This window comes from Kogia breviceps, chromosome 4, assembly GCF_026419965.1.
Source record: "Kogia breviceps isolate mKogBre1 chromosome 4, mKogBre1 haplotype 1, whole genome shotgun sequence".
In the NCBI taxonomy this organism is placed as follows: Eukaryota; Metazoa; Chordata; class Mammalia; order Artiodactyla; family Physeteridae; genus Kogia; species Kogia breviceps.
In genome coordinates this window covers 148,710,444-148,735,985 of record NC_081313.1, presented here as the reverse complement: position 1 = coordinate 148,735,985, position 25,542 = coordinate 148,710,444, and the positions used below count along the sequence as shown (strand labels likewise).

At 42.0% G+C, this 25,542-nt stretch overlaps 4 pseudogenes; 3 read left to right on the top strand and 1 right to left on the bottom strand.

The window, feature by feature from the left end:
• LOC131755467 (RNA/RNP complex-1-interacting phosphatase-like) overlaps positions 1-25,542 on the top strand; it is a 289,322-nt pseudogene that overhangs the window by 190,662 nt on the left and 73,118 nt on the right.
• LOC131755443 (UDP-N-acetylglucosamine--peptide N-acetylglucosaminyltransferase 110 kDa subunit pseudogene) overlaps positions 1-25,542 on the top strand; it is a 149,681-nt pseudogene that overhangs the window by 65,004 nt on the left and 59,135 nt on the right.
• The window catches only part of LOC131755521 (centrosomal protein of 78 kDa-like), a 74,743-nt pseudogene that overhangs the window by 29,844 nt on the left and 19,357 nt on the right, over positions 1-25,542 (bottom strand).
• LOC131755500 (RING finger protein 11-like) lies at positions 4,396-5,086 on the top strand (annotated as a pseudogene).

Genomic DNA, 25,542 nt, shown 5'->3' with positions numbered 1-25,542 from the left:
GAAATGGAGGTGCGAGGCCATGTGGAAACACGTTCTTTTTGTGTGTGTGTGTGTCCTCTCCCGTTGCGGAGCACAGGCTCTGGACACGCAGGCGCAGCGGCCACGGCTCACGGGCCCAGCCGCTCCGCGGCACGTGGGATCTTCCCAGACTGGGGCACGAACCCACGCCCCCCGCATCGGCAGGAGGACTCTCAACCAGTGCGCCACCAGGGAAGCCCCGAAACACGTTATTCATGGCTGTTTCATCAGTGGGCTTTTTCATTGGACAGAGTGCAGAGAAAGGACCCCATGAAAGCTGATCACCTTAGCAAAAATGATTTAGTTAGGATTTCACCCAAGATTGGTCACAAATCAGCCTGGGAAACTCAATGAACCAGAGACGAGGTGTAATGCCGTCTCTCCTTCTCTCTGCCTCAGCTCTCAAGGATGGGTCACCTACATGTTAGCAGTAATTATTATTTGGTTTCTGTTCATAATTACCATCAGAAGACACAGTACTTATGGGCCCAATTACACAGCCCAGCTACACACCATTCTTCTTTACTTTGGCTTCCTGTCCACCAGCAGGAACTTGATTTATATTTGTTCTCCCTTCACCACAGCCCAGGAATTTTTGTGACTGACTCTCAGTCTCACCAGAATCTGTAGCTCTCACTCAGCCCCAACATCCCACCCCATCATTTGCTCCCTGAAGTGTACGCAAGAAATTTAGGTAAACTGGATATTTTACCATTGTTCACCATCTCTTATGAAACCAGAAGAAGAGCAGCTTTCTTATGGAACGACGCAGAACTTGTAAAGATAAAACACCAGTCTGCACGAGAAAGGGAAGAAGAGAATGATGGAAATACTTTCTGGAAAACTATTTTTACATGATGTTTTGTTTGTTCCTGGTAAATAAATTGAAATCTTCTAAATATTCAAACAAAACCTAAACCACTAAATTCAATAATACAGGAATATAACTTTTTAAAAAAACTTCTTTGGCTGCACAGCATGTGGGACCTTAGCTCCCCAACTAGGGATTGAACCCACGCCTGCTGCACTGGAAGTGCAGAGTCTGAACCACTGGACCACCAGAGAAGTCCCAGGAATAAATCTTTTAAAGGAGAAGTTATAAATCCCTTGGTTATATGAACTGGAGATTTTTAGTAAGAAGTCATGTATTTTAAATGACTTGGAGCTTTAAAGAAAGGAAGGAAGGAAGGAAGAAAGAAAAAGGGACTTCCTTGGTGGTGCAGTGGATATAATATCAAAACTCAGTAAATTAATTTAAAAAATTTAAGAAAGAAAAACAAGCTGAAATCCACTGACTAATTATTCAGGCTGTTATATCTCGCTATTTCTAGATACATTCCTTTATAAACTTTTGGTAAAAGGTTATGCTATGTGAGGACAAATGAATTACAAACTTTTCTCTTTTTCCAAAATTTGAGAAATTCCCCTACACTTCTACCTTCATATTTTATAAAAAGGGGAAAGTAGTGACAACCCTGATACTTACATTCAATTGCATCATCTGGCCACATGCCTTCTACATCAATCAAATATCTACAAAACAACAAAATTCAAGTCATTTGTAAATAAAAAGAAAAGAAAATCAAGTTTTTGCAAAAATGGTCCAATTTCGCTTTACAAATATAGATATAAAAATCCTAAGAAAATATCAGCACATCTAATCAATAATTATTAAACAATGATATATACCATGACTACAAAAAGGCTTTATTCCAAGGATGCAAGGATAATGCAACTTTAGAAAATCTATTAATATAATTATTTACATTAATACAACAATTTAATTAATAAATGAAAGAGAATAAAATACAGGACCAAACTGGCAGATGTTAAAAAGTTATCTGATAACATACAACAGTCAGTTTCAGTCAAAATGCTTTGTACACTCAAAACAGGAGACTTAATATGACAGAGTATTTATCACGAACCAACAAATAACAAAAGACAAATTAGGATCAAGATTAACATCATATCTAAAAAACCCTAGCTAACCAACCATAGGAGCCAGAAGCTTAGGAATCACCGTCACTGACAGCTATTTCTCCCTCACCCTCACCGTCAACCCACAACCAGTGCTAACAGTGATACTGCCTACATACCTCTAGCATCTGTCCACATCTTTCCACCAAAATGACCACCACACCCTGGTCCAAGCCACCATTATGCCCAATTTCTACAAAAGTCTCCTAACTTGTATCCTCGCTTCCACTCTTTCTCCCCGCAGTGTATTCTCCACTCGGTAGCAAAACGATAGGTTGAAAGTACAATTGGGTATGTTCCACACACTCACCTTCCACAAGAAAGTTCAATGGTTTTCTATTCCTCTTAAAGTCTGAAACCTTAAACATAAGCCTGCACGATCGAGCTCCTACCCACACTTGCAGCTCCATCATCATGACATGCTCCCCCAACAGCCCCACCATCCCGGCCAGTTCCTCCCACACAGCATATGCTTTCCTCTTATAGGGTCTTGTGCTATTCCTTATGCTCAGAAATCTCTCCACAACGTCCCTATCTGGTTAATACCGACTCATCCTTCAGATATCAGCTGAAACATCCCTGAATAAACCTTCTCTAAACTCCATGATGAGATCAAATGCTCCCTAAAATATGCTCTCATGGTACCATGTCCCTCTCCTTGGCACTTGTCAGAGTTGTAATTCGACATGCAGAGTATGATTATTGACTATCTATTCCCTCTCTGCACTGTTAGAATTCACAAAGGGCAGGTCAAGTCTCTTCACTCACAGAATTTCACAAGTCGTTTTGCTAGCACCCAGCACAGTGCTTAAACATAACAGATGCTCAATAAGTATTTCCTGCATGAACAACCATAAATTGGTACAGTGTATCAACATCCACAAAAAGCATAAGGGCATAAACTCTTTGATGCAGAAGTTCAATTCTGAGTGAAGTTAACTGAGACAAAGCATATATATTCAAAGATGTTCACACAGGAATGTTCACTACTTGGACGTTTTATAATATCAAAAACTTCTGACTTTTATATGCTCATCAATAACCAAAGGAACAATGCAGCCTTATAAAATAAACAAATGAGACCTAATGAAACTTAAAAGCTTTTGCACAGCAGAGGAAACTATGAACAAGACCACAAGACAACCCTCAGAATGGGAGAAAATATTTGCAAATGAATCAACAAAGGATTAATCTCCCAAATATATAAATAGGTCATGCAGCTCTCTATTAAAAAAACAAACAACCCAATCAAAAAATGGGCAGAAGACCTAAATAGACATTTCTCCAAAGAAGACATACAGATGGCCAAGAGGCACATGAATAGCTGCTCAAAATCACTCAGTATTAAAGTAATGCAAATCAAAAATACAATGAGGTATCACCTCACACCGGTTAGAATGGGCATCATCAGAAAATCTACAAACAACAAATGCTGGTGAGGGTGTGAGGAAAGGGAACCCTCTTGCACTGCTGGTGGGAATGTAAACTGATACAGCCACTATGGAGAACAGTATGGAGGTTCCTTAAAAACTAAAAATAGAATTACCATATGATCCAGCAATCCCACTACTGGGCATATACCCAGAGAAAACCATAATTCAAAAAGACATATGCAGCCCAATCTTCATTGCAGCACTATTCACAATAGCTAGGTCATGCAAGCAACCTAATGCCCATCGACAGATGAAAGGACAAAGAAGATGTGGTACATATACACAATGGAATATTACTCAGCGATAAAAAAGAACGAAATTGGGGCTTCCCTGGTGGTGCAGTGGTTGAGAATCCGCCTGCCGATGCAGGGGACACGGGTTCGTGCCCCAGTCTGGGAGGATCCCTGATGCACAGAGCGGCTGGGCCTGTGAGCCATGGCCGCTGAGTCTGTGCGTGCGGAGCCTGTGCTCCGCAATGGAACAGGCCACAACAGTGAGAGGCCCGCATATCACAAAAAAAAAAAGAATGAAATTGGGTCATTTGTAGAGACGTGGATGGACCTAGAGACTGTCATACAGAGTGAAGTAAGTCAGAAAGAGAAAAACAAATATTGTATATTAATGCATATATGTGGAATCTAGAAAAATGGTACAGGTTAACCGGTTTGCAAGGCAGAAAAGAGACACAGATGTAGAGAACAAACGTATGGACACCAAGGGGGGAAAGTGGGGCAGGGCGGGGGTCGGTGGTGGTGAGATGAAATGGGCGATTGGGATTGACATATATACACTAATATGTATAAAATAGCTAACTAATAAGAACCTGCTGTATGAAAAATAAATAAGTTTTAAAATTTCAATAATAAATAAATAAAATTAATTAATTAATTAATTATTTTAAAAGAATGAGGTTGGAAGACTGTCAAAACAGCACACAACAGATCACACACTCAAGCCCTGGAAGATGGGGAACTGCCTTAATTCCCCCATTTCGGATCACATCTCCATGCCTCACAAGTCTCAGTCTGACTGGGCTAGCTTTGGCAAGGGGACGGAGCTGGATCAGGAGCCGCTGCTGCCATATCTGGATCAAGTTCCAGTTTGGGTCTATCATCCAACACCTAGCCAGCCATGCCTAGCCACTCAGCTGAGAGGAACAAATTAGGATAGCTCAAAGAATAGGCCTCATACGGCATCAGCCTGAAGGAGTTTATGACCCTGGAAGAAATGGATCAAAAGAAAGGATCCGGGGGACTTCCCTGGTGGTGCAGGGGGTAAAGACTCCACACTCCCAAGCAGGGGGCCCGGGTTCATTCCCTGGTCAGGGAACTAGATCCCACAGGCATGCCGCAACTAAGAGTTGGCATGCCGCAACTAAGAGTTTGCATGCCACAACTAAGGAGCCCACCGGCTGCAAGTAAGACACGGTGCAAACCAATAAATTAATTAATTAAATAAAACAAATATTTTTTTAAAAAGATCTGGGAGTGTGGGATCTGTATGATAGACTTTGTTTATGCAAACCCAATTTGATTACTGCTGTGTATGCAGATCACCTGGAATGTACAGGTGACTGGCTGATGAGACCCTTCACGTGCCCCTCCTGCATGGAGACAGTTGATGCAGCACTGCTTCTGTCCTACGAGACTAACTGAGCCAGTGTCTCTCACCTGACTTCAAGTGAACCATCATTTGTGGTGGTTTTGATCTTTTGTCGTTGAGCCCAAGGAGCCACGGATTGGGAATTAAGATCATGCGTGAAAGTTTCCTAAAAATTCCTGAACGGCTGCAGATGTTGGGGAAAAGTATGTGATCTTTTAGAAATTTAGGGGGAAAAGTAGGATGCTATTTTTATGTAAAGCCTTCACCCAGTGTTTAAAAATATAATTGTATTTAGATCTTGTTATTGCTCCAGTACATAGGAATTGTGTAAGGTGTTACAGCAGCTACATATGTTTCACTTGTGTGTCGAAGATTAGGATAAAGATAGTGGTTGTTTTTCCTAAGTAAGATAACTTTCTTCTTCCCCCTACCCAAATTCTCTTCTGAAGTTACTGGCATTTGGGTCAAGGTTTTATTTAAAGCTACATTTTACAACACTGGCACAAAAAAACTAGTTTTATGCTTGTTTGCATAGTTCTTTTTTTTTAGAATAAATATAGAGCATTTATTTTTTACTTTATAGGAACTCCACAAGTTAAGGTCCCATTGTTCTTTGGCTGTGATTGTTGTTACTATTGAGGTTACTGTTTTCTGTCTTTGCTGGTTCTTTCTAATCTACCATTTGCCATTATTGGCATATGATCATCTCAGGGTCACAAAATGGCTGCTGTAAAACCAAGAATCATATTCTCACAAAACAAGGAGTGAGCAGAAAAAGAGCCCAAATGCTCATTTTCCAAATGCATATTATTTATCTTTTTTTCAGAGAAAAATATCATTCTCATAAGAACAATAACAGCCTTCCCCTAATTACTGATTTGCCAAAACAGATTGATATGACCATTCATAAGACAACTCATAGCAAAGAGGGATAGGATAATGATTGTCTCAGCCTAACAAGGATTTATCCACTAAAGCTGAATGCTTCACTCCTCAAAAAATCATAAAGTTCTATGAGCAAGGAAGAACTACTAAGGAACTGTTAAGTCAACCATTCAGAATTGTTTGTCCAAGACCATATGATTCTTTTTTTCCGTTGGAAATGGAATTCATTGCCTTAGGTCTTCTTAAATAGTATTCTCTTACTGTTGGGGCTGGCTCTGTGCTTGAAAACCAGTTTATTTATAACCTGTTACAAGTGCGATATCTACGGGCAGTTAAGAAAGGCAGAATTCAAAGTGATCTCCTAGCTTGTAAGCAAACCGAGATTCTTTGTCCCTCTTCTCATGAAAAAAATGAGTTAATGTGTCCAGAAACTAACTCTAGGAAACGGGTTTAACAGTACCCTTTCTTATGTGTTTCATCTAATCATTTTGGTTGTTAATATGGTGATAATTAAAAGTCAAGGTAAATTTTCCACATTAAGAATTCTGATTTATTGAGCTTGAAGTATGCCACCATGCTTATGTAAAAATGAAAGAGGCACCATGGTTAAACTGAGAAAAGTTTCTCAGTTGTAACAATTTTGACTTATTCTTTCCTGTGACCTCCTTCCCTGTTGTCTTGAACCACAGCAAAAGGATACTGCATGTCTTCTTATTGTAGTGCTGAGCTTACTGAAGTCATATACAACACATCTCAGTCTCTGTTTCTTGGAAGGAAAGTCCTGCTAGTTGACTGACAATTCTATGCAGGGAGAATTGAGATAAATGTGTTTCACCTTTTGCACACAAATGCAGAATTTGTATCATCACAACTTCACAGTTGTGATCTCAAAAAAGAAGGAATTTCTCCTTTATATTTTTCTTGCAATTAAGGTAAGAACACTCTGAATCTCTAAGCTTCTGAAGTGTTAGAAGTAGAGATGGTCTAGGAAAGATGGAGTTGTAATGTTTTACCCATTTAGCATGTGTTTATTTTTCCTTATGTACTCGAAGGTGACATATTTGTTCAGCTCAGTGATACTACAGTAGCTAAAAAATCATTCATTACTACAAGGAGAAGCAATCTCAACCTAACAAATCAGAAGTGTTTCTGATTATTTTATATTGAGTTGAATATTTGACTCTTAACACACTTCTACATACAAAACACAAGTCTCTTGAAGGGTTCTTCATAAGTGCATTATACAAGAATTTAGTATGTCATAAGCACTTAAAGATTTGACATTTAACTGTAGTAGTATGCATGTTGGTTAATTTTCTTACGACCCCATGATGAGTTTGAGAAAACCTGAAAGAATTAGAGTATCTGGTTCTATTAAATTGTTACATGTATCTTGCTGAAATATTTGTTCATTAATTTATATCCAACTACATAAAGCAAATTTGGAGGGAAAAATAATAATAAATAAATAACAATGACGTCTCTAAATATTTTCCTAGGAAGATGTCCACCATATATTAAATCATAAACCAAAATGACTGAATACTATACCATTCAATCAAATGTACAGTCAATTCTGTATATCCAACGGTTCCATATCCTGCAGATATGGAAGGACAAGTATACTACACCATTCTACATACAGGACTTGAGCATCCAAGGATTTTGGTATCCATGGGGAGTCCTAAAACCAATCCTCCTGCAGATACCAAGGGAATATCGTATATGATTACATCTGCATTTTTATATCTGAAACAATATGTGCTAAATTATTACTGATGGGAACCTCTGAGTAGGGCGCAAAATTGCCTTCCACTTCATACATTTCTCTGACTTCAGTTTTTGCATTCAGCTTACATTAGCTTACATTTCTATTGGAAACAGAACAATTTAAACATGGTCTGCCTCTTGGGGTTGGCAACTCACCTGCAGATGAGGTAGCCAGTCCTGTTTAAACCATGGGTACAGTGGACACCCATAAGTCTGTCTATAAAACAGGTGTCCCTGATCACCTACCACATTCCCTCACCGCTTCATCATGTTGTGTTATTTTCCAATGAATTAGCACCACTTGACACTCCATATATTTACTTATTTATTTATCTCTCTCCCCGACTAGAACGTAAAGTACGTAAGGGCAAGAACTTTGTTCTTTTCCTACTTCCTAGAACAGTGCCTTCAACTTAGAAGGTGTTATACAAATATTTGCTGACAATGAATGTATGAACTCTTTGCCCTTTCGCACTACACTCTAGTCACACCAGAGGCTGCCCCTCCAGAGCACAAGTTCAAGCCCTGTGCCTTTTGTACCTGTTCCCAATACCTGGGTTGTCCTTTCCTCATGCCGGCAAAATCCTCTTCCCCCAAACCCAGCTCAAATGATGTCCCCTCTGTCAGGCCTTCCTCAATTTTTCCTCTATATTCCTGCTGCACTTGATTCTTTTATTATAAGTAACCCACTTATAGTCACTACATGTGTACCTTCCTAGATAACTGTAAATTGCTACTGAACAAAGACTTCTAGTCACCTCTGTATCCCTGTGCCCTAACAACAAACCTATAAGCCTCTCGGTGTTTACTAAAACAATTTATTTTCGGAGTCTCAAACAAACTAGGGAGTGGATAGTAGAGTCTCCTCCTTATTATCAGTGAGCCTGGCATCTGTGGGAGGGGCTTAGAGCAGAGGAAACCACCAACGGATCATAACTAAGGTCCTGAGACTGCAATGGCAGAGAGCATGGTGAAGTTAGCCCACTGCATGCACAACACCCACACACGAGTCAGCATATGCAATGGACTACACTTGGTATAACATGTGAACAATCAAGGTTTACAAATGTGTTCTCATGCACTTGTAAGGATCTTCTAGCCCACGCGGAACAGACAGAACACACACAAAGGAGCCTAGAGGAAGTAAGAAGGCCGGCAGCTGCACCCTAACATCTTAAGGGGTAACATTTCTGTGACTACAGTTTAAACAAATCAGATCATTTGCCTCCTTTGTACACACCCTGCTTATCACGGGCAAGGACAAGCATCTCAAGTTTTAAAGCTAAAGTACAGGGAAGATCTGTGTATAGGTCTTAAGATGTTTAAGAGCTAGTACCTGCATTAAGCATCCAGGTTATAGAATGAAAATTTATCTTGAAATTCCAGTCTCTCCTTCTCTCTCTCACCTCCTATCCCCTATCTTCCCAGCTCCATCTCTATTCCTTCTCCCCTACTCCCTGTTTTATGTATATAGGTGCATCATTTTATATATACATGGAATATGTACTGTCTGTCAGGTTTATTTAATAAAGTGCACACTCCTCAGGCTAAATTTAGAAAGAGGACAAGATGAACACCTTCTCCTGTGGGTCACTGGTGTTCCACAGACGAAAGGTTCCTCAGTCTGAAAACACGGCAAATACCATGTTCCTTCTGACAGTTAGATGCTAGAAAAAGGCAGGCGGATCCTTACAATTCAGACGCTATTAAGACCTACTAACAACAGAGTAGATCTTAAAGCAGAAACAAGAAAACACCAGCCTTTGCAGCTCTTCCTGTCTGAAGATACGTACAAGAGGTGGCAGTGTTCTCCCTCACTTGCACCCAAAGGGTAAAAGCAGCAAAAATATCTTAAACAAATATGATAACGAAGCCACTCTTCTGGTCCACTCTCTTTTGTTTTGCTTCTAGGGATGTGTCCCACTCTGAACGTTTGCTTTTTCTTTTCTCTTTTATATACGCTAAGAACCTGAGAGGCTTAACCTTTTCTTCCACATCTCAACCAATAAATAGCACAAAAGAACATTTTTATCTTTTTATGTATTTTCCATTCAAATTTTTTTAAAAGAGGTAAGTAAGCTACTTGAGTTCATATTTCTCACAAAAATCACTTTCCAAACTAAACGAAATTGTTTGTGACCATAAGCAGGAAAAACACCATACCCTATCAGCACCATCAGACATTTCCACCTTAATGTTACCAAACACAACAGGCCTAATGTCAGAACTATTAAAAATTTTAAAAATCCCCAACCCCACTCAAAATGCATACCAAAGTTCAGGTAAAGGAAAAAAAAAACAGAAACAACTCACCATTATCTTTATTTTCTTTCACAAACCCATTAGCAGCACATGGGAATTTAAAAATAGTCTCATCATCTGGCACCTGATGCCCAATTGTACAAATTCTTAAATAACGAATAGTTTCTGCTAAGTCCTATAAGGCAAAACCATGAAAATATGTATTACTTCATTCATCAGGAAAGAATAAAAAATTAATCAGAGAAGGCAGAATATAAACCAGGAGAGTACATTAAACTTAGTATGTCAGTCATTCTGATGAGAGCCATTTTTTCCAAAGCTGCTTTAACCAGTAAGTATCACCTGATTTTCATTAAAACTGCAGAATGGACAGTTACTAGGCATGCAAAAGGAAAAGCAAATCTATGTGAATGAATGCACATGTGACTCAAAAGGATATAAACAGTTCTACCTACATTTATGTTCTATCTTACATTTCAAGGGCCACAAAGTGGCTGTGATTTAAGTAGAATAGTAGAATAGAGTCAGAAGAACTTGGATTCAAATTAGGAAATAGAGCAAATTTCAGGCATTGTTGAGAACTGGTATTCTCGGGGTGGGAGGAAGAAGACTATCAATAGAAGACAGAAAAGGATAAGTGAGAATTCTGTAGTTCTGAAGTTAAATGGAAAGTAGCAGTATGAACCTATGACATATTTTATATTTAAAACAAACATACATATCTCCCAGCTCTGACCACTGAAAAAGTCTACAAACAACTGATGTCATATCAAAAGACTCAGGAGTCACTGAGAAGCTCCAACTGGCCAAAGATAGGACCTCCATTAGAATAATAACTGTAATGGAGTCTACAGTGATATGAATAAATAAATTTTAAAAAACTGGTCACCACTGGAGGATATTAGTGAATCAATTATTTTGAAAACTGTTAAATAAAAGAAGAGGGCTTCCCTGGCGGTGCAGTGGTTGAGAGTCCGCCTGCTGATGCAGGGGACACGGGTTCGTGCCCCTGTCCGGGGAGATCCCACATGCCGCGGAGCGGCTAGGCCCGTGAGCCATGGCCGCTGAGCCTGCGTGTCCGGAGCCTGTGCTCCACAACGGGAGGGACCACAAGTGAGAGGCCCACGTACCGGAAAAAAAAAAAGAAGAGAATCATGCCTCTACAACTGGGCAACCAAGTAGTTAATGAACGGAATCTTCTCCTGATAGAAATATACCCAGCTAATAAGTGAAAAAAGAACAACAGAATTCACCAGTTTTTGAAGCCTCAACTGAATTAATGGATGGAGGTATGAGTCATCAGTGACTGCTAATATCACAGAAAGAGACAATTATATGTCTCCATGGAAGAACACATCATCACCTATGAAACTGTCTTGCCAAAACAAAACATGCAAGCTTCATTCTGATCAACGACCAATTTACAGGAAATAAAGGGATGGAAGGTTATGTTAACAACACATGGAGTGTAATCATCAAAATCTAGATGGGACAAATTACCTGGTTTCTTTACAAATAAAATTCAAGGAGGAAAAAAAATAGTGAGAGAGACATGGAGGGAGAACCTCTAGATTAACTAAGACCTCAGAGACCTAACAATCAACGGCAAAGTGTGGACCTTATTTGGATCTAATTCAAAATTCTTAAAAACATTTTTTTGTGACATTTAGGAGACAACTGCAAATTTGAGCACTCACTGGGTATTTAATACTAAAAAATTATATTAAGGAATACAAGTCCTATATTTTTTTAACATCTTTATTTGAGTATAACTGTTTTACAATAGGCTGTTAGTTTCTCCTTTACAACAAAGTGAATCAGTTATACATATACATATGTTCCCATAACTCTTCCCTCTTGTGTCACCCTCCCTCCCACCCTCCCTATCCCACCCCTCTAGGTGGTCACAAAGCACAGAGGTGAACTCCCTGTGCTATGCTGCAGCTTCCCACTAGCTATCTAATTTACATTTGGTAGTGTGTATATGTCCCTGCCACTCTCTCACATCGTCACAGCTTACCCTTCCCCCTCCCCAGATCCTCAAGTCCATGCTCTAGTAGGTCTGTGTTTTCCTATATTTTAAATATACATACCAAAAACGTATAGGTGTATTTACATGTTGTCTCGGAGCTGCTTCAAGATACTATGGAATAAGGTGAAACAGGTGGGGATATAGATAAAATGTGACAGCCATCAGTTGGTAAATATTGAAGCTGGATGAGTTCATGCGTATACAAGGAACACTCAAAGTATTTTGTGTACTTTCGTATATGTTTAAAATTTGTGATAATTGTTTAAAAACAAGACGACACTGTAGAAAGGTTTGGCAGTTTCTCAAAGGTTAAATGTACAGCTACCATATGATCCAACAACTCTGCTACTACCTACACTGCACATCTAAGAGAACTGAAAGCAGGGATTTGAACAAATATTTGTACACCAATGATCACAGCAGCATGATTCACAACAGCTACAAGGTGGAAACAACCCAAGTGTCAATCAACCAATGAATAACAAACTACGTTATATACACAGTGGGATTTATTAAGCCCCAAAAGGAATGGCATTTTGTTCCATGCTATAACATGGATAAACCTTGAAAACACTAGGTTTAGTGAAATAAGCCAGACAAAGAAGGAGAAATATTGTAGATTCCACTTACATGAGGTACCTAGAATAGGCAAATTCACAGAGACAGAAAACAGAATAGAGGTTACTAAAGGCTGGTGGGAGGGAAAATGGGGTGGTTACTGTTTGATGGTTACAGAGTTTTTGTTGAGGATGATGTAAAAGTTTTGGTTATACACAGTGGTGATGGTTACACAACACTGTGACTGTACTTAATGCCACTGAACTGCATATTTATAAATGGTTAAAAAAAATAGGATTTACGTATATTTTACCACAATAAAAAAAGAGGAATAACTGAGTTGAAATTTCAATTCTTCCTTTTCCAAGAGTCCGTTTCATCGTCTGCAAAATTAGTAATTGTAGTTGTCTATCCTCTGAGCTTAGTGCAGAGTAAGCACTCAGTAGGAGATATCAGGACTACTTCCACTTCAACAGCAAAGGATTCTTGTGAAGATTAGCTAAGTCTATGGATATGAAACAACTTTCTAAATGGCAAACTGCTATACAAATATTAACAAACATTAAGTGTTACTCTCTCCCAAGGCCATGGAACAGGTCAGAAGAAGGATAATTCCTTTGCACTGGCATGTCCTACATGGGCCAAGAGAATATATGGGTTTCTGTACGATATCAGAAGGTATTAGGAAAAGAAAGCATAAAAGTTAGAGAACAATTGTCTTTTACCATGATGCTTAAACATGCTCAGGGAACTGCTGAAAGAAAGTGCTAAAGCCATAATGGACATACCATTCTTTCCTTTCAGGCTACTACTATTCTTACTAAAAGTTTACTTCATTTTCAAAATATAGAACATGGAAGCTTATAGAAATTCTTAAGCATATCTAGAGCGTACTGCCAAATACTACAGTTCAATTCATATCTTTCATCTCATTTTGAAACAGGAATTAGAAATGTGTATTTAAGAAACCACTAGCTTCCCTTTTTGAACCCATGAAAGAAGGCCAGAATTCACCTTACCATAAGATGATAAGCACTGAAATACTATGAATTATTACAGTATCAGAAAGAAGGTCATTTTCAATTACGGGTTCCATTTACCTCTGGCTTATAATAGCGGCGAGTATATGTTAAGTCAGCCCAAGTTCTTCATTCTATTCTTGGAGTTTGTTAAAAAAAGATCCAAGGGAGAAAAACATTCTTCTGGAGCAAGATTCTTTTCAAAACTCTGTCAGAAAGAATAAAGTAAGAAAGAACATGTGTTTAAAATCCTTTATTATATTATCCATTTATTCAAACCCTGTGATGCTAACAAATGAGATTCAAAGTAAAGTTTCCTGCTCTGGAATTTACAAGCGGTATTTCAATCCTTTCCCCTAGAGAGATTAGACAAAAGAAAATAAGCCCACTTCTAGACATTTACTTCTATGTTTGTTTATTTCATGTTGGTCTCCTAACCAGACTGTAAACTCCCAGAAGGCAGGGACCACATCAATTTTGCCTACCACTGTATCGCCAGCTCCAAGCAGAGTGCCTGTAAATAGACACATAAATACTTCCTGAATATCTACCTATATGAAGGATGGCTTTCACTGCTAAATATTCTGTTACGTATTTGCCTTATTTATGTACTATGTTCCATTGATCTGTTTGGTTATTCAAGTGCCAGCGACACACTTTTCTTTTTAAATTAGTAGACTACTTTTAGAGCAGTTTGAGATTCACAGCAAAACTGAGTAAAAAGTACACAGTTCCCACTTATACCCTCTCTCCTTCACCCCACACAGCCTTCCCCATTATCGACGTGCCATACCAGTGTGCTTCATTTCTTAGAATTCGTGAACCAACACAGACACATCATTATCAATCAAAGTCCATAGTTTATTGCATTCATAGTACAAGTAACTGACTATTTCTTTATTTCTAGTATAGTCATCCCCAAACATTTACATACTGAGATACACATTACTTTCTTATAAAGTATTTTCTTCTTTATTTATAGTTAGGGCATTCCATTAGGTTTTTATTTACACTAAATACAAAAGTAGGCTGTATTTATCTATGAATTCCATTTCTGGATAGTAAAGGAGGTATTAAAAAGTATTTGCTATAAAAAGGGAAAATGGACTACGACAGGGTTGAGAGCCAGGGCTCTATATGGTGAATTCAGATTTCTGGAAGCATACGGTATTAACTTTCACTTACCTTTTTTAAAGGAACTTTGAAAGCAATGCAACGAGTCCCAGGCATCCGCTGTCCCACTGGGAGATACTCTTTCCACCTAATAATATATTGTTTGTTAGGCAAATTTTATCTTAGGCTGTCTCCCTGCATAGGATAAACGCTCCTTGAAAATGGAAATCATATCCCTCTATACTAGGTCTCTCTCCTCTTTCTGCTTTGCATTTTGCTGCTCCACTTATTCAACCCCCCCCCCAGTAATAACCTATACTTCCCTTGTTCCTGTTTTCCCGTCTTGACAACAGATAAAAGGCAACTAAACAATGCAAAGGTCTCAACAAATGAGGGATATCTAAAACCAGAGACGCCCAGAACTTCTGTATCCCTGATAAAACCTAGCCCGATGTTGACTACTAAGGTATCAGGAATACACGCGTGTTGACTGAAATAGTTTAAACTCAATTCTTCCACTTCCCAGTTTATTTTTAGTCCTCATACAAAACCTGATAACAAAATTCCTTAAGGCTAGGATTCACAGTGAAAACTAATATCTGAACTGACTTCTGTAAGATGAGTTAGAACTAAGGTTAATTCAGTGTGTCTGAAGCATAGAAAGTGAGGACAAAAGTGGCACAAGATGGGGCTAGAGAAGCAGAGAGGATTCTAGACCACGCAGAGACTTGAAGGCCAACAGTTGGTTTTCTATTCTCAAAACAATGTTTTGGAGCGATGGTTATGAGCAATGCTCCAACTTGCTGTTAAGGTTTCTTGTGTGAAGAATGGACTGGAAGGAAACAAGAAATATGGACGCTAGTTAGGACCTAATTGCAACCGACAGGCAAGTTCAGTATTAGATGTTGAGGAAGAGTTGACAGATTCAAAAGAAATTCAGGAGATAAACTGAAGCGGGCTTTATGGGGTATGACATGGAGGAAAGGAAGGTCTTAGGGAATTAAAGGGTTTACTGCACACATGAGCAAAGTCTCCAAATTAATCATTTGAACGTACAGAGGTAGATCTCTCAAATGACACCGGTTAGGAAGCAACAGTACGCCCTTTATAATTCCTAGAGACAACACAGATCAACTGTTTCGATGGAAAATTCGGCGGTACCGGTGCGTTTTTTCACTCAAACTTACTTCCAGTTCCTCTTACTCACATTTTCTGTGCCAAAACAACACAGCTTGAGGAATTGAAGGGGATTCTATTTTGGTAATTAAGGAGTGTCCCTAACACTGACAGTCCCATCTTCAAAAGCAGTCCCTCTGCATGTTACCCGAGGAGCAATGGCCAGAGCCTCCCTTTTAAAACGATGGGGGGAAATCAGAACATCACACACCGTCGCTTTCAGCTACTGTGAACTGAGCCGGGAGACGACCAATATCCTCTAGCACAGCGCGGACGGGGCAGCGCGCGGGGCAACAGTGACAGGAGAGAGAAAAGACAAAGCCCAGGCCCAGGGGCTCTGAGCTCCACCCGCAACGCCCAGGGGCCAAGTGTATTACCTTTCCGGGATGTGCGTTCTTTCCTCTTGGCCGACGAACATCCGGAAAAGCCGCGAACCTGACCCCAGCGCCCTCGGGCATGATGCCACTGGCTCATGTGACCCTCAACATGCCGCCCACCCAACACCAAGAGTGCCTAAGTCGTCAACCCGGCGCCCCCAGTGTCAGCACAAGGAACCGAACCACAGGCGACTAGGTTGAAGCCCGCGTACCTCGCGGACCTCCTTCTACTGCGCATGCGCCACCGTCCGTCGAGATGACGTCATCACGCCGGCCGACTCAGACGCTTGATTAGTAAAGAGGACTCGGACGCCTGCAATTCCGGCCTTAACCGGACGATGGCAGCAGAGGCCCATTAGTTCGTGTGTGTACCCTTCCGAATTCCCATGATAAAGGACATGGAAAGTTGTTCCACTCTCCCAGTTTCTTGTGTGGTTCTTTCAGATATTTCCCAAGTGCTTACGTTCACACTTGTTGTATCTTGTATGTAAATATTTCTACGTAATGGATAGCCTGTATTTTATAGAAGAGCAGCATACTATACCTAGTCTACAATCTCTCTTGGATAGTGATTTTCCCAATTTGTGCGTACATCCATTCTCTTCTGTTTAATAGCTGCGTCACATTACATAATTTACATGGCCAGTGCAATACTGATGGACTTTTAGTTGTTTTCAGTTCGGGGTTTTTTTCGTTTTTTTCTCTGTTACAGAAAGGCTGCAATGTGAACCTCTTTATAAATGTATATAGCTATATATAAATTTCTAGACAAAGAATTTCTGGAATGAAAGAGATGAAAACTTAAAATATTGAAATATTTCAGGGACTTCCCTGTTTTCAGGGACTTCCCTGGCACAGTGGTTCAGAGTCCGCCTGCCGATGCAGGGGACATGGGTTCGTGCCCCTGTCTGGGAAGATCCCACATACCGCGGAGCAGCTAGACCCGTGAGCCATGGCCTCTGAGCCTGCGCGTCCAGAGCCTGTGCTCCGCGACGGGAGAGGCCACAACAATGAGACGCCCGCGTACCACCAAAAAATATATATATATTGAAAGATTTTCAATCAATCTAATCTGCCTAATCAACCTTCGAAAATATTCTATCAACTTATACTCCACTCACAGTGAAACATTTATTGGGTTTCTATTATGTGCCTGGTATCATGCTGGAGGTTGACAGTATGTATTTACATGTTACACAATACCAAACAAAGCCTGAGAGAGACAAGAATGGAGCTCAAGTATAGCATTTGCTCACAGTATCAGGCATAGTGATCTGTACCCGTTAGAAAAACTGTGAATCCTGCCTCAAGTGGAACAGCAAAGAACAGCATGTCCTACAGTAGGTCTGAAGGTGTAATAGCATACTAAATTCCATTGTTATTTATAATAGGAAATGTTTTTTGTTAGTTTTACTTTTTACTTTTTTTTACCCACTCTGGAATAATCCAGGGGTAATTAGAACTTCTTACCTTCTTTAGCCCAAAAGGAGCCAATTCATCACAAACTGTCATGGATTCTGATTCTAAATTATCAAGAGCGCAATTTCTAACAGAGGCAGGGAATCTTCTTTGCAATTAAAGTGATTGACTTCTTCTCAGATGCAGTAGTATTTCACTTTTTAGTTCTGTTCATTCGGATCAAATGTGAGAAAATTCTTCCTCATTTTATTTTCCTTCCAAAGAACACGATACAACAAACATTAATCCCAGAGTGATACAAGGCCAGACCTGCAAGGGACTTAGGCAGAGCTAGACATCTATCAATGGGTCTTGTCCATTTTACGGGGTCTCAGCGGCTCCTTAAGCTCTAAAGGGGAAAAAAGGGACTAATTATTTGTTACATCACATAGTTCACCTAAGGGCTTGCCAAACCTTCCAGCATCTGCTAAGTTGTGACGAGACAGCATTAGATGTTTAGGTAAACATAGACTAGCACGGAACAGAACAATTTTGTTTCTTGTGCAGGCAAAGAACAGAGCCACAGTGCTGGGGATGAAGCGGTGTGTGGAGGTAAACATAAGCAACGTGGGAGCAAATCTGTTCTTTCTCACTTCGGTGGTAGGAACATGATTATGTGCTGTCACATTGTGAAAGACAAAAATAGTCAAAAGCAGTTTGGGAGAAGGAGGAGGACACTGCGGAGGCTCTAAAGGAACGTGAGGCCACCAAGGCTGACACAGATCTCCCAAGGCCGGAAAGACACCTGTCTGTCCACTTTGCTATTCATCTTAAAGACTGGCCAGTTGTGGCTCCCACAGCCTGTTGACCTGGGGCCTGCATCCTTATCTCCCCTTCCCCTCTCTCCACGTGGTCAGCAGACTGGCGTCCGTTCACTCACTTGAGACATACAAAGGTCAAGGTTTTCACTCCATGAGTACCTCCCAGCTATCCGTGCTCCAGACAACAGTGACTATCCTTTGTCCGGGTGTGAATGCAGTGGCTCACCGTTTTCCAAACACTTTCGCACATATGTAAAGAAGAGTCTGGGAGCCCTCCAAGATTTTAAATTTTAGTAAAAAATGAAATTACATAGTAAGCTTTTGAAAAATTAAAACATCCATGTATGTGAGATTGTACCTCTGCCTTTACTGCAGGCTGTTTGTGAAATTCAGGAAGCCCTGCCTTTCCATTCATTAAACAGACAGAAGTTGAGCACCTTCTAAGCGCAAGGCAGGGTGCCAGGTGATGGAGGTGGAGAAACAGGGCTTAGTCCTTGCTCTGATGGGGAAGGCACGTAAGCAGACACCCTCGGCACAGGAAAACACAGAATGAAGGGGCTGTGATGAGATAAACGGGTCACGCTTATAAGAACAAAGGAAAAGAGCATCCTTCCAATGCAGGAGACACAAACAAGGGCAGGAGGTTGGCAGGTGTCTTGAAGGAACGTCAGTCTTGCTGAGCCGGGACAGGATCTCCAGGCTTACCCGACGTAGCATGGGCATATATGCATGCCACATTCCAAGAACCAGAAACACAAGAAAGAAGAAGCCAGACCAGACACCACAAAGCTGTGACTGTTAGGCTCAGAAGTCTGGGCTTTTTTACGCACCAAGGAGGAGCACGAAGGGGAAGTGACCGTCCAACGGGCTGTGCTGGTCGGGGCAGGGAGGGGCAGAGGAGGCTGCTGACATGATCCGCGGAGCACTGACAGAGCTGGCTGTGGCAAGGGGAATGGAAATAAGCGGAGATTCAAGAGACTTGGGGCCGGTACAAACCACAGGGACTTGTGACCATCAGATGAATGGATGAGGAAGGAGGCAAAATAGACTCTGAGCACTATTATATGTGAACACTTGGATGGCGTCCATGGACTGTCCGGCTTTTGCTGTTGAAACATTTACTGTGTTTAAACAGTCACATCCTGCACTGAGCCCTTGTTTTCAGCTTTCAAACATCCCCGAGATAAGTCAGGGAGTTATTTCAATCCTCCTTTTTAGAGATGAGAGAACCAAGACTGGCAAGGTTGAGCCCTAAGCAGGAAACCCAACTAACCCAACCAATTGGTGCAGAGCTCGGACGAAAGATTAGTATAGTCCTCATTACACAATACAACGAAACACGAAGATAGCTCAAAACTGTCCTAGCGGCATGTTTCCAGCCTAAGTGGGACAAAGTTCATACAACTTTATACCGTGAGCTGTGTTGTAAGGTGGTTTGTGGACAATGTCCATTCCAAAAGCCAACGGAAAGCTACCAGTATGCTGAATCTTTAAAAACATGGATGGACAGGATTCAAGTCTTACACCTTTCTGAACAAAATACCCTTCACAGACACTATTTTTAGACTCAAGTTTTCCCAACATGAAGTTCGTAAAGGAACAATCTGTCTAAAAAGCATGTAAAGAAATTCACTGACTAAGGTTTAGATGTTTTAGGACTTTAATGTCCTTCACACGGTCAACATAAAACACTGACAATGGATGAACAAGAGGGTAAAAGACGCCTCAGCAAAGATCTTCCCGAACTCACAGCATCGCTGGTCAAACACCAGAAAGAGAACAATCACGTGAACAAACAGTAAGGGAATTTAACAGAGATTTTTAGTTTAACAGCATAGCTGAAAAACGAAGAACCAACCAAACAACCAACCGTCCTCTACCCACTGAAAGGAAAGTAAAGGCGAATCAGGGAGCTTCCAAATCTGGTGAAGCAGCTTAAAACGCAAGAGGGGAGGGGCAAGGGGAGGCACACAACTGTTGAGAACGTAACACTCTAATGCACAAGGCCAAGGATCCTGACAAATTCTCAAAGTCTCAACATATACCAACAAGAACCGTATTATTAGAAATATAAAGGCACAGAGATATAAATGCATAGAGATATAAACTACATGGTATTAAAAACAGACCTTGCTACATAAACATATAGTAAGTCACTTTTATCGCTTTATGAGAATAACCATATAAGGAAAGAAACCAGAAGACCCCACTGCTGTCATCTTGCAAAGGATCAGAATTCAGCACCTAGAGGGCCCCACCCACCCTCCATGCTGTGTGTCTCTATAAGCAATAACCTGCAATTTGCATATAATTAAACCCACAGGCGGCTCTGAATATGAGATCTAGGCAGAAAAAGTAGAAGCAAAGACAACAGCAGCTAGCATTTGGTAGAAAAGCAAGAAAAGATTTCTTTTTTTTTTTTTTGCGATACGTGGCCCTCTCACTGTTGTGGCCTCTCCCACTGCGGAGCACAGGCCCCGACGTGCAGGCTCAGCGGCCATGGCCCGCAGGCCTAGCCACTCCGCGGCATATGGGATCCCTGGAACTGGCTCGAACCCGTGTCCCCTGCATCGGCAGGTGGACTCCCAACCGATGCGCCACCAGGGAAGCCCCAAGAGAAGATTTTTGAAAAGCTTCCAGTTCAAGTCAGAATTAAGGTTAAATTTCAACAGCTTGGCATAGCTGTGGATATTTTGATGTTCTCTGAAAAAAGAAGAAAATCTATCATAAGCATGTCCATTCGAGAAAAATACTGTGTGTGTTTAGGTTTTTTAGCCATGCCCAAGTGACTTTCAATTTTGTACACTGTTCAAGGGCAGAGTGTATATTGGTTAGCATGTGCTCATAGCTGGTGCATCTCCAAAAAATGCTTCACAAAGGCTGCCAGCTTCTGGACATCTTCGATGGTGACAGCGTTATGCAGAGAGGCCCGAATGCCTCCCACGGACCCAGAAGAACCACCGATGCAGCCGCTAAGAGCAGGAGCACCGGGTTGAGCATCACGACGACCCTCCTTCCCGGCAACAGCTCCTGCGAGGGTCGCAGCACCTGACACCACCGTGTCCAACCTCCCACCTGAAAGCCAACGCAGGTGGCCAGGAGCATCACACATCTCAGTCATTAGAAAATTCCTTTCTAACGCTCACAGGTAACCTAGGTTAGCTCAAGTCTTCGATGAGCCTGCCGTGCAGGGGGCAGGGAGCGGGCAGCTATTCTCATGCGTGAGAACATACATCTTCCATGGGGCTCACAGAATTAACTACTCTCTCTGATGTTCAGGGGAGCAACAGTGTCTGTTCTTACACTGAACCGGCTTCTGCCAGCTGCACCAGAGATGGGATGGCACCCTTTGTGCTGTCAGAGCAGAGATTTTCAAAGGTAATTCTGACCAAAGCTCCTAGAAAGTGTGCCCCCCCATGCTCTCGGCCATGGAACCCTATTAAGGGGTCTGTAAGCAGCAGCAGGAGAACCCCCGTAACAAATGGTCTTTCCCAACGAGTTACAGTACCTGCTACTCCAGGATGGGCAGCCTCCTACATGTGTTTCCTTCAGCGTCTGAAAAGTAAACCAGTTCTCTGACAAGCTTCTGGATGGGACGTGTACTCACCAACTATGCCCTTTCAGGGAGATCATACTGAGTTCAAGAGCTTTGTCGAGAAATCTTTTTTCTAAAGGATCATCTCCTTTGGTGTTGCCAATGCGGAATGGAATATTCATCTTGCTTCTATTCTGGGGCACCACTGGACATCTGAAAAACATGTTTCTTGTTCCAGATTTTTTTCTGTAATGTGCAACTGCCATTAACAAAGTAACAGAAAAGTTTTAAAAACCATTTTCCAGATGTAAACAAGAGATTAAAAAAAAGATCTGTGGCAGGACATTTATAATTTACATAGGGAGACCATTCTTGCATATGGAACAGTGAGCTAACATTCTCTTATTCGACTCATACTTAATTTCCAAGAGCCTCAGTTTCCTCATCTGAATATTGGGAATAATAATAATATCTCCATTTTATACTAGTTATGACAATTCAATGCTACAACATATATGAAGCTTCCAACCCATGGCAGTCACACAGCAATGTGAATGACCCTTTCTCTACAAGGCTGCAGAGAAAAACAATAAGTTGGTCCGAATAGTGGCTGTAAGCTTTAAAAATAATGAGCAGCAGCTGTCAAAGCACTTAAAACACTGTATTGTCCCGAGCTGTGTGACCTTGAACAGGTTACTCAATCTCTCTGTTGTGCATCTCTTGATGTGAGGACTAAATGGCCACAAATTCTCTGCAGCCCTCCCAGCAAGAGGTGGGGCCTAGTGCTCCACACCTTTTGAATCTGGGCTGGCCTTGCGGACTTGCCTTGACCAAGAGACTGCAACAGGAGTGATGCTGTGCAACTTCCAAGCTGAGGCCTCAAGGGGCATGCAGCTCCTCTACCTGCCCTCTGAAAATATCACTGCCATGTAAGCAAGCCCGAGCTAGCCTGCCGGAAATAACAGGCCCAGCCCACAGCCAGCACCAGCTGCCAGACAGATGAGGGGGGCCATTTAGACTCTAGGTGGATCACCAGATGACTTTGGTTGAATAAGTGATCTCAGATGAGACCAGCAGCAGAAACCACCCCACTAAGCCCAGCCCCACCTGCTGACTGAAAACAATCCTGAGCACAAGAAATGGCTGTGGTTTTCAGTCACTGTCTTGAAGTGTTCTGTGATGCAAAAGTAGATAACTGATAGAATTTAGAACAGTGTCTGGAACACATTCAGTGCTATGTACATATCTATTGAAGTCCATAAATCTGTCTCTTTATTCTCCGCACCTTGCACAGGGCTCATACAGACTCTCAAAAATGAATGGGTCACGTTTCTCCTCAGATACGTTTGTATTGGACTTCAGATTCTCATTTGGAAAGTAAGCAAGCCAAAATTATCTTCCACTGACAACCAAAGGAGACAAACAGAAGAAGGGCTGGCATGCTCTTCTGGATTACAGGGAAAATATGTAATAACTCTGTCCATTTTCTCAAACACATCCTGTCATTCTTCCACTTCTACAGGGTGCGATTCATTAAAAGTAAACAAGACAGAAAAGCATTGTGAGGAAGCCCCCATTCAAAGCTATGCTCGCCCCTCAGGGCACACATATAATTCCTGTGAAAGTTAATAAGAGTCAAGTGCACGGCGACAGACAGAAGAGACACAAGAAGGGAAACCAACTATCTGGTAATAGGCTTTGAGCCTGAATTCTGGGGCCCCTTTGCACAGCTAGTAGGTATCCTGGTTGACATTTACATTAAAAATGTAGTGTCTACCCTCTTTGATATTCTGCTGCCTCAGGCACCCCAGGTGACAGTCCAATGATAGAGCTGGAGCAGCTAAAAGGACACGTGATTTAAGGGGAAAACATATTACAAGGGGGAAGAATTAGGAACCTGCATTTACAAAGAATCTGTATTTACAGTCATCCCCCACACATTTACCCATCCTACTGTGAACGTAGGTGGTACCATGACAGCAACAACGTCATAACAACTAGAAATTGAAGATTAACTTTGCACGGTGCCCGAGAGCGTCCCTGGTGTGGGGCTGAGGGAAGAAAACGATGAAGGGGAATCAGCTGCTCACAACCTGGCAAAACGGCTGTGGAGGGAATTCAAATGCCACACGACAAGCGCTGTGGAAGCACAGAGCTGAGCAAGTAACTCTGCCACACAGAAGGCTGAAGGTTTCAGAGGAAGGGAGGTGGGAGGGGCAGGACAGGGGGAGACGAAGGAAGGGCATCTGGCAGAGAGCTGTCTCTGCCAAGGCACAGGGGACCCCAGCAAGTTCTCTGCAGCACCTGAAGTGCTGGGTGCCTGGCTGGGGGCACGACTGCAGACCGCAGAGGGCCCTGCAGACACGCTCTCCTGGGAACTGGATCGATCGGATCAACGAGGAGCATGCAGGTCTGCACAACAAGGAGCTCTGTGTTTTCGAAAAACCACTACGACCGACATAGGGGCTGGAGGTGGGGACACTGGGGGAGAGGCCTGCTAGAAAGCTCCCACAAAGAACTTCTAGGTCCACAGAATCAGGGCTCGTGACCAAGACAGGGACGCTGGGGAGTTTCAAGCATGGGCAGTAAATGCAAATGTCAATAGGGACCCAAGGGTCATAGAAATGAGTATAACAGGCCCAACACGACAGACTCAGCACAAACTCCCTATGTTACCTGGTAACTGTGAGGGCCTGTTCTTTACTCCCACAGAGAAACAGAGTCTCCCTTTTACTTAAAACATATGGCCCTCCCAGTGTGTTTTTCCCACTTTCAGAGACACGGGGATTATGAAATAAGACATCTGCAGTTAAGTCATCTTCCCATGTTCCACTAAGGGGTCCAATTGTGTGTATTGAACCCTGTGAGCCACACGGAGCACTGCCGTGGGCTGTGCTGGGCCACCGCTCCCAGGCGTTATCACCAAATCCCAGAGCGGGGGCAGGGCCTGTGGCCTGAATGAGTTGGGGGCAGGGAGAAGGTGCCAGGCTGACAGAGCGCCAGCACGGGGCCGGGTGGGCGTGGAAGCAACGGGTAATCCTGGGACTATAAAGCTTCCAGGACAGAGTCTGAGCAGCGCTGCCCAGGGAGTCTATGATGGAAGCTGATGAGGATGGTTGTGACCGAAAAAGCAGTACCACAGTCAGTCTCAGAAATTTAGAAAATCCTGAATTAACAGGCCTACAAGGGTTTCTTTACTCAACTTCCTAGAGCGTCTCAAGAGCTCTGGTGAATCGTGGACTCCCAAGAGGATAATTCATACAGGAACACAGTTTACCCCAAATGCATGTGGCTGAAAAACCCACTGCATCTCTGGGATGAGTATTCTAGAATGCCCACTGAGAAACCCCGGGACTTCCCAAGGTACCAGAGGGGTGTGTGTGAGGGGAAAGGCACCACCTCAGCAGGAAACAGCAGCTCACAAAGGTGGTGAGGGTTTAGAGGGCGCAAGAAAACCGCAGGCGGTTCGCAAGGGATGACAAGATGCTCCTTTCAGTGGTGTCTGCTGCAAAAGACAAACCAGAAACAAGAAAGGGCACGGAGAGTGCATCCTGAGGTGAGAG